Source organism: Protobothrops mucrosquamatus, unplaced genomic scaffold, assembly GCF_001527695.2.
Source record: "Protobothrops mucrosquamatus isolate PMUCROS unplaced genomic scaffold, P.Mucros_1.0 scaffold957, whole genome shotgun sequence".
NCBI classification, from domain to species: Eukaryota; Metazoa; Chordata; class Lepidosauria; order Squamata; family Viperidae; genus Protobothrops; species Protobothrops mucrosquamatus.
In genome coordinates, this window is record NW_015387201.1 from 244,753 (window position 1) to 257,002 (window position 12,250).

Here is a 12,250-nt window from a genome sequence, read left to right on the forward strand (position 1 = left end):
AACAAACCGTTGTAAGTCAAGGACTCCCTGTACGTTTGCAGCGATGGTATTTTCAAGTAGAGCAGATTTCCCATTTGCTCATCCCCCCAAAACACTCTCTCTCTCTCTCTCTCTCTCTCTCTCTCTTCCCTCCCCTCCACTTCCTGTTTGTCTTCTCAAGTATGTGCAGATGCTTCCCCATCCAAGATTTTGTGGTGCACAACCACAAGTTTCCTTAATTGGAGCCGCTGGTGATTAAGATGCAGAGGGAAATACACCTTCTGATTTTTTAAAGTTAAGAGTGGAGTGGCGTGAGCGGGTGGGGAGGGCTTCCTGGGGATGGGCTCATGGCCGCTGCTGGCTTCTGTGGGTCAAAGGCAGAAGGGTCTCCCTTAGGCAGGCCCAGGACCCCCCTGCTTAGCTCTGGAGGCCCAGGAGCCATGGATTTAGGCTGAAAATGTGGAACTCTGTATCATCCCCCCCCCCCCGGCATTTAAAGCGTGTGCGTTATTTTATCTGGTTTTGTTTTTTACGGTGATGTTTCCCATTGTGCGCTGGAGAGAAAGATTGCTCCTTACAGTTTGCGATCCTGGTCTCCTTAGAACCCAGTCGGTCCTCCCCTCCCCTCCCCTCCTTCCCAGCCCTTGCCAACGGTTACCCCTTCCTAAAGGAACCTCTCTGTAATATTTGGGGAAACCGAGTCGTGCTTTTCTCTCCTCGCCGCCTCCCCCCCCCCCCGGCATCCATGCCATGTTTTAGTCTGTGCCTGGGCTGCGAGGGAGATCCTCCCAAGGGGAGCCAGTCCAACCCCTGCCTGGATACACGAGGCAGAGATGTGAAAGACGAGAGAACAGGATAACCAGCCTTCCATTAAATATCGGCTCTTAATATTCCGGCTTCTTCTTCTTCTTCTTCTGCCTGCCGTCCTTTTTTTTTGGGGGGGGGGGTGTCTAGCAGCAGCCACTGCCTGCCAAACAGCAGCAGCAGCAGCAGCAGCAATGAATTAGCCGGCCAGCCAAGCCTGGCAGCATCCTTGCTGCATTGTAAAGCAGAACGAATTCCATGCGGAGGAAGGAAAGGACTCAAATCCAGTGAGTAACGCTTTCTCTCCCCCCCCCTCCTTCCCTCGGTTTCCTGTGTTTTTACTGCAATTGTTAGGGCGATGCAGTCGGTCTGGGCAAGCAGCGGCATCGGGCATGTATCGGAGTGGACCAGTCCACCTTGCAAGCCACACCGGTCTCGCTGCTGCTCCCTCTTGCCGGCGTCCTGGGATGTGGCTGAGACAGCTCTGAGAAAGACAGGGAGGGTGGGGTGGGGGGGCGTTGAGGAGGATTTGCCCTGAAAAGACGTGCTCTCGCCAGGTGTGGGGGGGAGAGAGACCAGACAGAGGCGTCTGCGGAGGGGATGCTCCTCGTCAGGACCGATGAAGGAGATGTACCCCAAAAAACCTGACGGTATGTCTGCGTCCGCGGCCTTGTTTTATGGCGAGGAGGAGGAGGAGGGGGGGGATTGTCGCGATCTCCGCTTTTGGATTTCTGACATATTTCCAAGGCAGCCTCGGGAAAGAGCGGGCGCGTTCCCCCGCCGTCAGCATCCAGGAGAATTAAGATGGTACTGCATTGCTACATCAGGCGACATCGATCCCTTTAATGGGCAGATTGGATTTTGTGCAGGAGACGGGGCTCACCCTCCATCCCTTTTTTAATCCGGCTTTTATTTTTATTTTTCCAGCCCAGACGCCGAAGGGAAGAGGCTTTCGGTTGTGGTGGTGGTTGTCGTGTAGCAAGGCTTTGCTTATCCGTGCCCCTTTTTACACACGGGTTCCTCGGATGTGATCAGGGCATCTAATTGGATTTGTTGGACAGGAGCCTTGGGCCTGTTTATTTTATTTTATTTTAAAGCCTGATTTGCTTTGTCAGACACAGGTTTAACGCTTGATGTTTGTCTCCGGTGACAATGTCAGCGATCTGTGTCCCTTTTGCTCTGAGTGCAAAGGAAATCGTGGCTCCTTGCATGCTTTTCTGGTGTGTAGACATTATTTTCCTGAGGGACCGTTGCTTGTATTTTACAGAGGATGCTACGCATTGTTATCTCAAGGAAGAGAGTAACGCCACAGTCTGGTACGTGAATTTGTCTCTCCGTTCCTGGCCTGTAAATACTATTCAACTCAGAGCTTTTCCCTTCAATTGTTGCCGTATTAGCAGCCATGCTGAGGTTATTCAGAGCACGTGAATGAAACCCGTCCTCCCGCAAAGAAAGGAAGGAGCGTGAGAGATGATGAGGCAACTCTGGTGATAACAGCTCTGCTTGCAGAGAGAGTAAATCTTTTGTACTACAACTAGGAAGGCAAAAAAAAGGTGGAGATCGGTCTGTGTGGGTGCGCAAGGGAAATTGAACCGGGCGCCGTTGTGAAAATAAAATAAAATGCCTCTTTACCAGCTGTATTGCAGCTATTCAGGGCTTTTAATTCCAAGTCTGCTTTCCCCTCTCATTTAAACAGACTCCTTATTTTGGAAAAGAAACTCAGGCCTTTAATAACGATAATTTTCACCCAATGTTTGTGGTCACCTAGTTGGAGGTGTTTACGTTTGGGCCAACGGAGAAAAAGCTGTCATTCTTCTTTCTGTCCCCTCCCCAAACAACAGGAATGTCTTCCCCAAGGAAATCTGCTTTGGAAACCCCCAGGGCTTTTAGTAGTATTTATTTATTTCATTTCATTTATATGATCTTGGCATGAGACTGCTATTTAAAGAAGGAAAAACAAAATAGCACAGGTCAAGCACAACTTTTTGGGACTCTGGAATGCGTGCGGTTGGTTCTTTAGGTACCTTTGTTGGTTTTGAATTCTCAGACTGTACATCTATCCCAATTTTTTTTACACTTGGAACTTAGAGCAATGATACGGAGTGGAGTAGGGTTATTTCTAGCATTGGGGTGTAGTTTGTATAATCACCACTGCATACAATTAGGTGTTAAGGCTGTGTAATTGGTGTTGGGGTTTTTTTTAATTCCAAGCATGTTAGTTCCATCTTTTAAGGTCCAAGATATAACCAACTTCTTCTGATTTGTAAATATTGTGACTTCAATCAGCAGGGGATGATTTCCAAGTCTGGTTAGTGTGAAATATTGGTTATGATAATTATGGTCAACTTTGCTGCTGATGGTAAGGTAGAGGAATTAATTTCCTTAGGAAATTTCAGTTCCACTTTTCATTGATGAACAAGTCATTGAGATCTTCATGAATGGCAGTCCTCACAGGCGTCTAACATTCTCCACCTTTTGAATCCCAGTTAAGCAAACAGGATTATGACATCCGTGTTGTGTTGTGTGGTGACTCTTGTGTTCCCATCTAAGCTTCTAAGCCAGCTCCGTTAAAGATTATACAGCTCTCTCGTGTTTATGTTGCCATTGTTTCTTGAATGCTCTTTTGTCAAACTGGATCATAACTTGCTGGAGTGCCAGTTATTTCAAATTGGCAGCTATGCTGAATCTGCTTTTTGGGGGAAGTACTTTTTCCTTTACATGCAGAAGAATCATGAACCAAATGGGAATCTCAAGGTTACTTGCCTTCATTGTAAAAGAATGGCTAGGTCCGATTCTACTTCAACTTCAAGATTTGTGAGATTGCCAAGGGAATCGAAGGCAATGGGGTCTGTGCTTCTGGAGTGGAAGAAACAGATGTGAACATCTGTTGTTCAAAAGTGTGACCTTCCCACCTCCCCATCTCTAATGGTTGCTTCTTTAGAATGCCCCATGAGTCAATGTCTAATCCAGTTGGGTGATATAACAACTAAGATGCATAGCACGGCTGCAGATATGTTGATATAAGTGATTAAGAGATATTACTTTTGGGATAATATTTTGGTCTTGTGTTACCCCAAGAAAAAGGCACTTGGCAATTCAACAGGCTTTCCTGCATGAGATGATTTGTGCCCTCAGATGAGCAAACAAGAATTGTGAAACAAAAGTGTTGTGTATAGCTATTAACTTCTGTACTTCTTGTTCTTATACATATGTACTCGTGATCAAAGCAGACTTTGAATATTCCAAGGAGATCTGATGCACTTGTGAATTAGTCAAGGGGAGACACCATGTTCTGAGAAGCCAGGGTTGACATGATTAAACAAAGGCAACTGTTGTGATAGAAAAAAATTAAGAGTGTAGATGTGCGTGAAAGATTTGATCTGTAGGACATACATTCAAAATATAAGGTCCCCATAAGAAACCGATTCATCATCCATAGCTTATGTGACAGAGGAACTGGGAAACTAAGCAAGAGATAACAGGGGTCAAAGAGGAAAAGATCAGATCATAATTGCTGAAGAAAGATGGTAGGCCTTGAATGATAGAAAAATTACACAATGACTAAATGCAGACTTCTGGTGTCAAGCCAGGAGAAGACACAACAGCTCATTCAAGAACGTAATCAGGAAAGGAAAGTGGAAATAAAAGATTAGAAAAATCACTGAAAATGTATGGTGAAGCTAGGAAGACTCGAGAATAATCAGGAGATGTAACTGCAGCAAATAGGTTTAAAGCAAAACGGAGTGTCTGAAACACAGAGGATAAAATCTGCATGAGCTTTGGCCTGGTTCTCATGACGAACATGTCTGTGTATCTTTCTCTGACTTTCCTAAGGAATATCCACATAGCATTGAGGCCTTTCTGTTCATTCCTGAACATTATTATCTACTGTCGTCACTCCTGTTCGATATACAGACATAACACAGATAAGGTTTTGCTCCTAAGTAGAATTAAGTGCTGGCTTTAGTCTCACTGGGAGTGAATCCTGGCTTAATCTATAGGCAAGTGAAAAAAGGGCTGGGATGAACGCCTTCCCATGATCTTGAACAGGGATCTCCAAACTTGGCAACTTTAAGACTTGTGGACTTCAACTCCCAGAATTCCCAGCTAGGCTGGGAAATTCTGGGAGTTGAAGTCCACAAGTCTTAAAGTTGCCAAGTGTGGAGATCCCCGATCTTAAATAATGACCCCTGTAAACCCCTGTAAACTGAGAAGATTGTTAAAAAATAACCATACGTGGGACTTCAGGTTAATAGCCATGGCAATAAAGCTGCCTTTATTACTTCAGTTCTTTCTAGGAAGTCTTTTAATTCATCATGTAAACTTTTTTCCAGTTGAAAACAAGTGTCAATTTCTCCTGCTGTTTACCTAAGGTACAAAATGGGATAGTTAACTTGTTTGATTGAGACTGCGGACCTGAACGCGGAAAGACTGAGTCATCCACCCAGAGTTTCAGAAAACTCGCAAAATACTTCTAAATTGAATATTGAAATTTGTTAGCCAACAAATGCATTACAAAGTCCATTTGTTGTGAGTACTGTAGCAAAGGCCAAGTTGTGTGTCATATGACGAGCAAATTTGATATTAATGTATATCCTACTTGGCTGTTTCTTGAGGTGGGGCGAATTACAACCTGCAGTTACATCAAAAAATGCCAAGTTGCTGAGTCAGCCATGAGAAACTATAGATAAGAATGCTAATTTGTCAACTACGATATGGTGTGTACATTTAACTAAGGTATGTTGGGAAATACCAAGCGTATGTCCCGCTGGGTGTCCCACTGGGTGTCAAACTTTGTGTTTTGATTAGGGAATGGGATGGCCTTCAGGATAAGTCCTTAACTTATGACACATCAGCTCAAAAAAAAAAAAATGAGCTCAAAATTTCCATGGCTAAGCCAGACAGTTATTAAGTGAGTTTTGCCTTATTTTATGACCTTTCTTCATGCAGTTGTTGAGTAACTCACGGCAGATGTTAAGTTATTAACACAGTTGTTAAGTGAATCTAGCTTCCCCATAGATTTTGCTTGTCAGAAGGTCGCACAAAGGGATCACGTGACCCCGGGGGGACACTGCAGACGTCATAAAAATGAGTCAGTTGCCAAGCATCTGAATTTTGGTCACATGACCCTGGGGATGCTGCAACGGTTGTAGATGTGAAAAACAGTCACAGGTCGCTTTTTTCAGTGCCGTTGTAACTTCAAACGGTCACTGAATGAACTGTTGTAAGTCAAGGCCTGCCTGTACAAGAACCTGCAGAGAACCAAAATGGTCACCCTGATGATTAGCAATAGAGAGATCTGGCTATGAAGACCGGATGCGACTCCATTAAGGGCGTATAATTAATTCCTTTCAACTGTGAATTTTCTAATATTTCCTTCCTGGATAATGAAGCATCATCATCATCGTTTTGGTACAATTGGCAACGTTCTCTCTGAAGAACGTTAGAACTCATTTTTATCGTCAACATCTGCGGTTATTCCTTGATCAGCATATACAGTAAGACAGAGGGATATAAATGTAAGAAATGGGTAAGGATGGTAATTTCAGAGAAGAAGGTCCTTTATCTAGCTGATCCCTTCTTTGAAGGCAAAGCAGTTAAGACAGTCCCTTGACACATGATTTTCTGGAAGGAAGAGATTCTGTCGCATTTCCTTGTGTCCAACTTAATTTGGATTTTAGCCTTTTTGTTTGCTATTTTTGACCACTTCAGAATCTAAAAAGTGACTTTTCCAAAGCTCTGGTACCCAAATATAATTTTCCACTTATGATTTCAGCTTTCATTACCCCCTCTGGGCCAAGGCGAGACATTGTCCGGCCTGAGATGAAGAACAAAATGCCTATTGCGGTTGTGTCTGTTACTTCAGCACTGTCAAGAGAACAGTGCCTTCAACAATTCATGAGCAATGTGGGCCAGCTCAGATGGTGTAGTAGGCACTTTGCGCCTTCCCATGCCTTGACACCTCATCCCACCACATGAGGATGTAGCAGGAGGTTGACTTGAAATGCTCACCTCGATCTGGCTACAAAATTAGGTGTGATTGCCGTGCCCTGTTTTCCAGATGGGTGCGTTTAGAAAGAAATTGTCAAGACAAGACTGGTTACCATCCACCATGGAGATTTCCAAACCTGTCATCCTCACAATTTTGGAAGCCCTCTTGAAAAACATTTCTGATCTTCATCCGTCTTCATATCATTTCAGATCCCCCCCCAAAACTCTTCTGGTCAATATTTTAATGCTGAAAGTTGCCGTACAAATTTAAGAGTTATTGATTGCGGGTGTGTATTCATTGGAACTGGGAGTATGTGATGGTACGTGTTCTTCAAACACTGCGTGGTTTGTGAGCTTCTGTTTTAGTTTCAATAATATTTACAGTTTATATTTAGCTTACAAGTTTCAATACTCCTGAAGGGAATTTCAGCTAGTGGTCTGGCAGCCAAGCGAGTTTGGGTTACTCCCAGATGAATGTTTTGAGTTCCATAGTACTATAAATCTCTGACTACTTCTAAGGCAGCACATCATATACAAAAAAAACACAATTGTAACATTATATTCTTAGTATTCACAGTAATTGAGCAAAAAGGATACTTTTTAAAAATAAATTGACGGTGTTTTCACAGTGCTGTTGGAGATGAAACATTTCGTGGATCGCCTCCAATCTAGAAAATAGGGATTGCTTTTTCCTTGCTTTCCCTACTCCGTACTTGGAATTATGTTTTGATCTGTCCGCCATGTTGCAAATCATGGGAATAGTATCTGGCTGATCTTACTGGATTTTTCCAGCTTTTTACAACCAAGTCAGCAAGTGATGCTAATAAAACAGAATCCTGAGATTGTGAATCTTTGCAGATATGTAAGAAGTCTCTTCAGTGGGAGGTGGAATGATCCAGTCAGGATCCTGTATGGCTTTACAATACAATGCAGTCTCTGAATGAAATCCTAGAAAGATTTATGTTTATAATACAACAGTCCTCAACTTAAAATCATTTGTTCGGTGACCATTCGAAGCGACAACGGCACTCACAAAATTGACTTATGACCGATCCATGGTTACATGATCAAAATTTGGATGCTTGGCAACTGACTCATATTTATGACCCCGGGGTCACATGATCCCCTTTTGTGACCTGATAAGCAAAGTCAATGGGGAATCCAGATTCACTTAACAACCAGGTTACTAACTTGGCAACTGCAGCAATTCGCTTAACAGCCGAGGCAAGAAAAGTGGTAAAATGGGGCAAAACTCACTTAACAAACGTCTGGCTTAGCAACAGAAAAGCTGGACTCAGTTGTGGGCGTAAGTTGAAGACTACCTGTACAATTATTATTTTTTTTGCATTTCCTTTACTTTCGGAACTTGCTCATAGCACTTCCAATTATTGTGTGTATTCAAGTTTTGAAATAACGAAGGATAATGAGAGAAAACAGCAGGGAAATGTCAAGAAGTAAACAGAAATAAAATAGTAAATTATGAAAGAGCGTCTTCAAAGCGGTCCCAGGAAAATCAGTTGCATAAGGCCAAAAAAAACCCCATTGATGGGAAAAAGGCATAAGATCAGTCTTGCATAAATATTATCTCAGCCATCAGTATAGGGGATGATACATGAAACTGAGAGATATTTCTCCTTGGAAGTCTTCATTTTTCGGTGGTTGATTATACTTGGGCTCCTAAGCACATCCTAAACTGCAATGATGTCTGGTCCTTCTGAAGATCCAGATATGTGTTTGGTAGGACTTCGGGTACCTCCATCATGGATACAGGAGAAAGATATTTTTGAGACAGTGTTGACATTTCAGATGGATGTTTAGGGGGCTGTAAGCTAAAACATGAAGAACGGTTGCAGGAAATGGGTTTACTTTTACATAATAATATATACTAGCTATTTCTGTAACAACAAACCTATCTAATCATCAAAGCCCAAAATCGAAGTTTCATTTTTTTCCCCACCTCAAGCACAAAGTCCCCAAGTGGTTTCCAAAGAGAAACAAGATTGTGTTTTTTTCTTTAATCAAGACAGTCAATTTAGCCATCTCTGCTAACTGCAGAAATGAGTAAAAGAATGGATGAGATGCTAAGTTTATGTCTTGCCTTGCCATTATTTTTCCTTACAGAAATCTGACAACAGACACCAGCTGGACTGGTTTTTACTTAGCCTGTACACAACAGTTCAAATCAAATCAATTTATTATTACAGCCGAAGGCCAACACGTTGTAAACAACAGTTTAATGAACAGCATTTAGCAATTTCTGTCTTTTGGGTGATTGGAGTAACACTTACTAGTTTTGGCTTACTCGAGAGAAAACGTGCCCCAGATCCCCATTCAGTCAGCTTCCTTTCCTGGTTCTCCCTAGCTAGAATACACCAATTTTGTTTACCGAAAATACAGCTCCGTCAAGAGAAGCTAAGAGCATTTTTATGGTGTCGTTTTGCTAGAAAGAGAAAGAACTAAATTAAAATATTTTAACAACGGCGTCTTTGCCTCAAAGTGGCTCTGAAGCTGATTTTTTTTTCCTCTCTAGGTGCCTCTTTTCTAATTTGTTCTCTGTTGCTTGTGATGTTGTTGTTTAAGCAGTAAATTGCTTGTGGGAAGAAGATGCATTAGCTTGTCTTTAAAAAAAAAAAAAAAAAAGCTTGCAGGTTGGCATACTGCTAAGCAGTGACAATTGTCAAGCATTTAACAAGAAGGTTAAGAATTGGTGGAGCTTTGCTCTTAATGTCTTACGGCCCATTCCGAGTTGTATTGGCCAGTGTATTATTGATTGTGAGAAGGCAGCCACCACTCCACACTTCTCCCAAGTTCTGCCCGGGGCTGACTCCCAAGAAAAGATGCGGCTGCCTTAAAAAGTTGTGGGCCACATTTGCCCACCTGTGTGATTCCTCAAAACTTTTCTTTCTAAAACGCTGTAGCTTTGGAAACAAAGCTCTGCCCTTCTCTGCATCAAGATAAGATCTATTCCTGCGCGAAGGAACTCATCTGAAAGGGAAGATCAGATGGGGCTCTGTTGCAATCTTTGCTTAAAAGCACGGCAGGGCTGGAGGACAAGGCCTTATGTAACGCATTGGGAATCCCCCTGCAGGTTCATAAATTCACAACCAGCAGGGGAACGTTTGATCAGTGAATGTCCCATTTTTAGAAGACGTTAGGAAACATCTCTGGGTTTCGTGGCAGGAAAAGCCTTTCGCTCGGTGGCAACATTAACAGATTGCCACTGGTCTCAGACGTTGCCTGGAGCGGAGCAGTTAACTGGCAATAGATGTGGCTGTGGGAGGATTAAAGAGCAATTGATTAGTTCTTAAAGTGGAACCTTTTTTAGGGCTCCTGATCTGCACCTGCAGCTTGTGGTTTTCCCTTATGGGGCAGCCAGAAGTGAAGCTGGGAACTCTCGCGCTGTCATCCCAGGACAGATCCTGCATCAGTGTAGCTCCCTCTTCCTCAACGTTGGCCATTTTAAGACTCGGTGGACTACAGCTTCCAGAATTCCCCAGCCAGCGAGCTTCAGAAACACTGGGGCAGCCACTGTTTGCATCGGATGAACGGAGTTGCAGCAGCTCACAAAGGCTTCTGCCTTTGAATAAAATTTAGGCGTTGGAAAAGGGCCACTTTCTGACCATCGGCTCCCAGGGGCTAATCCAGCTTTCCTTCTGCACTATCGCCAAACCTTGCAGTTGACTTAAGAGGCCATCTTCATATTCACTTCTCAGATGTTTCCCCAGTGCAAAGTTTTGGATTTATTTGTGTACAGGAGGTTAAAGTTATAGGGCTATTGTACTGATTTCCTTCCTCTCTTCCCCTTCCTTCCTTCCTTCCTTCCTTCCTTCCTTCCTTCTGGTTCCAGGGTCATGTGATCACCATTTGTATCCTTCCCTGGCAGCTCTTTCTTTCTTTCTTTCTTTCTTTCTTTCTTTCTTTCTTTCTTTCTTTCTTTCTTTCTTTCTTTCTTTCTTTCTTTCTCTCTCTCTCTCTCTCTCTCTCTCTCTCTCTCTCTCTCTCTCTCTCTCTCTCTCTCTCTCTCTCTCTCTCTCTCTCTCTCTTTCCTTCCTCCCTCCCTCCCTCCCTCCCTCTCTCCCTTCCTTTCTTCCTTCCTTCCTTCCTTCCGGTCCCAGGGTCATGTGATCACCATTTGTATCCTTCCCAGGCAACTTTTTTTTCTTTCTTTCTTTCTTTCTTTCTTTCTTTCTTTCTTTCTTTCTTTCTTTCTTTCTTTCTTTCTTACTTTCTTTCTTTCTTTCCTTCCTTCCTTCCTTCCTTCCTTCCTTCCTTCTTTCTTTCTTTCTCTCTCTCTCTCTCTCTCTTTCTTTTTTTCTTTCCTCCCTCTCTCCCTTCCTTCCTTCCTTCCATCCATCCATCCATCCATCCATCGTTCCATCCATCCATCCATCCATTTCATTTTAGCTCCACATTTATTCAGCTTGCTTTGAAGGCAGACTGCTACTGTTTGGGGCCAACCTCCATGCGGAGTTATGACTCAGCAGGTATTTTAGAGTAGAAGGTTTAATTGTAGGAGGGGTGAGCTCTATTGAGCGTGAGTCAGATCTTTCATCTAAAGCTCAGTGGAAAGCTTGTTTTAGTCTCGGTCTTGAGCATCACGGCATCTGTTTTGTGGTACTCTCCTCGTGAATGTGCTGTTTTCTCTTGATGGGCCATGCAGTCTTCTAACCTGGCGTTTCTAGCTGGTCCTCAAGTTGCTTGGCAACTGTTCGAACTCACGATGGACCCCCCCATTCCAAAGTTCCAGTGCCCCCCCTCCACGCAGCCATGTCACCACTGCCTTTCAGTTATTCAATAATTGACTTGATGTCCGTTTGCCAAATCCCGCAGTCACATGACCCCAATTTAATGACGTTTCGCAAAACAAACCGGCCTTCCCTTCTGATTTTCAACAAAAATGCCCCACACCAAGCATGGCTTCTCTTAACGACCACAGCATTCACCGCAAAAAAAAAAAAAGGCTTTAAAGTTAGATTGGTCACTTGGGTGACCCGCTTTATGACTGCGATGGATAGGCTCCATTCAGTCGTAAGTCCAGGACTACCTATCTTTCATTTCAGGGGTGACCTTTTACCACCGACAGGCCCGTCAGTGGATTAATCTGATCTATGGAGAAAGTCCAATAGAGCCAATATGATTGTTGCAGTTAGCATCAACTAATGGAGAACTCAGAGCCAAAATCTTATCCTCTTAACCACCTCTACTCTTGAAGCAGATCCCTCAAGGGTCAAAATCGATCCACTTCCTTTGCAGTAAGCGGCATTACCGTGTGTACAATCACATTCCCAGTTCTGGAGAGCTCACCGGACTAAGCCTCAAATTCCAAGATCAGGTTCCAGAATCTCCAAAAGCATCATTGTATAAACTGTGCAAGTCTTTCCTGCTACTTCGAGACCGAAATGGATTTAATTTAACAAGTTCATTTCTAGACTGTGTAAATAGCGGACGGCTATCCCACAGAAGCTTGCTTTCAAAG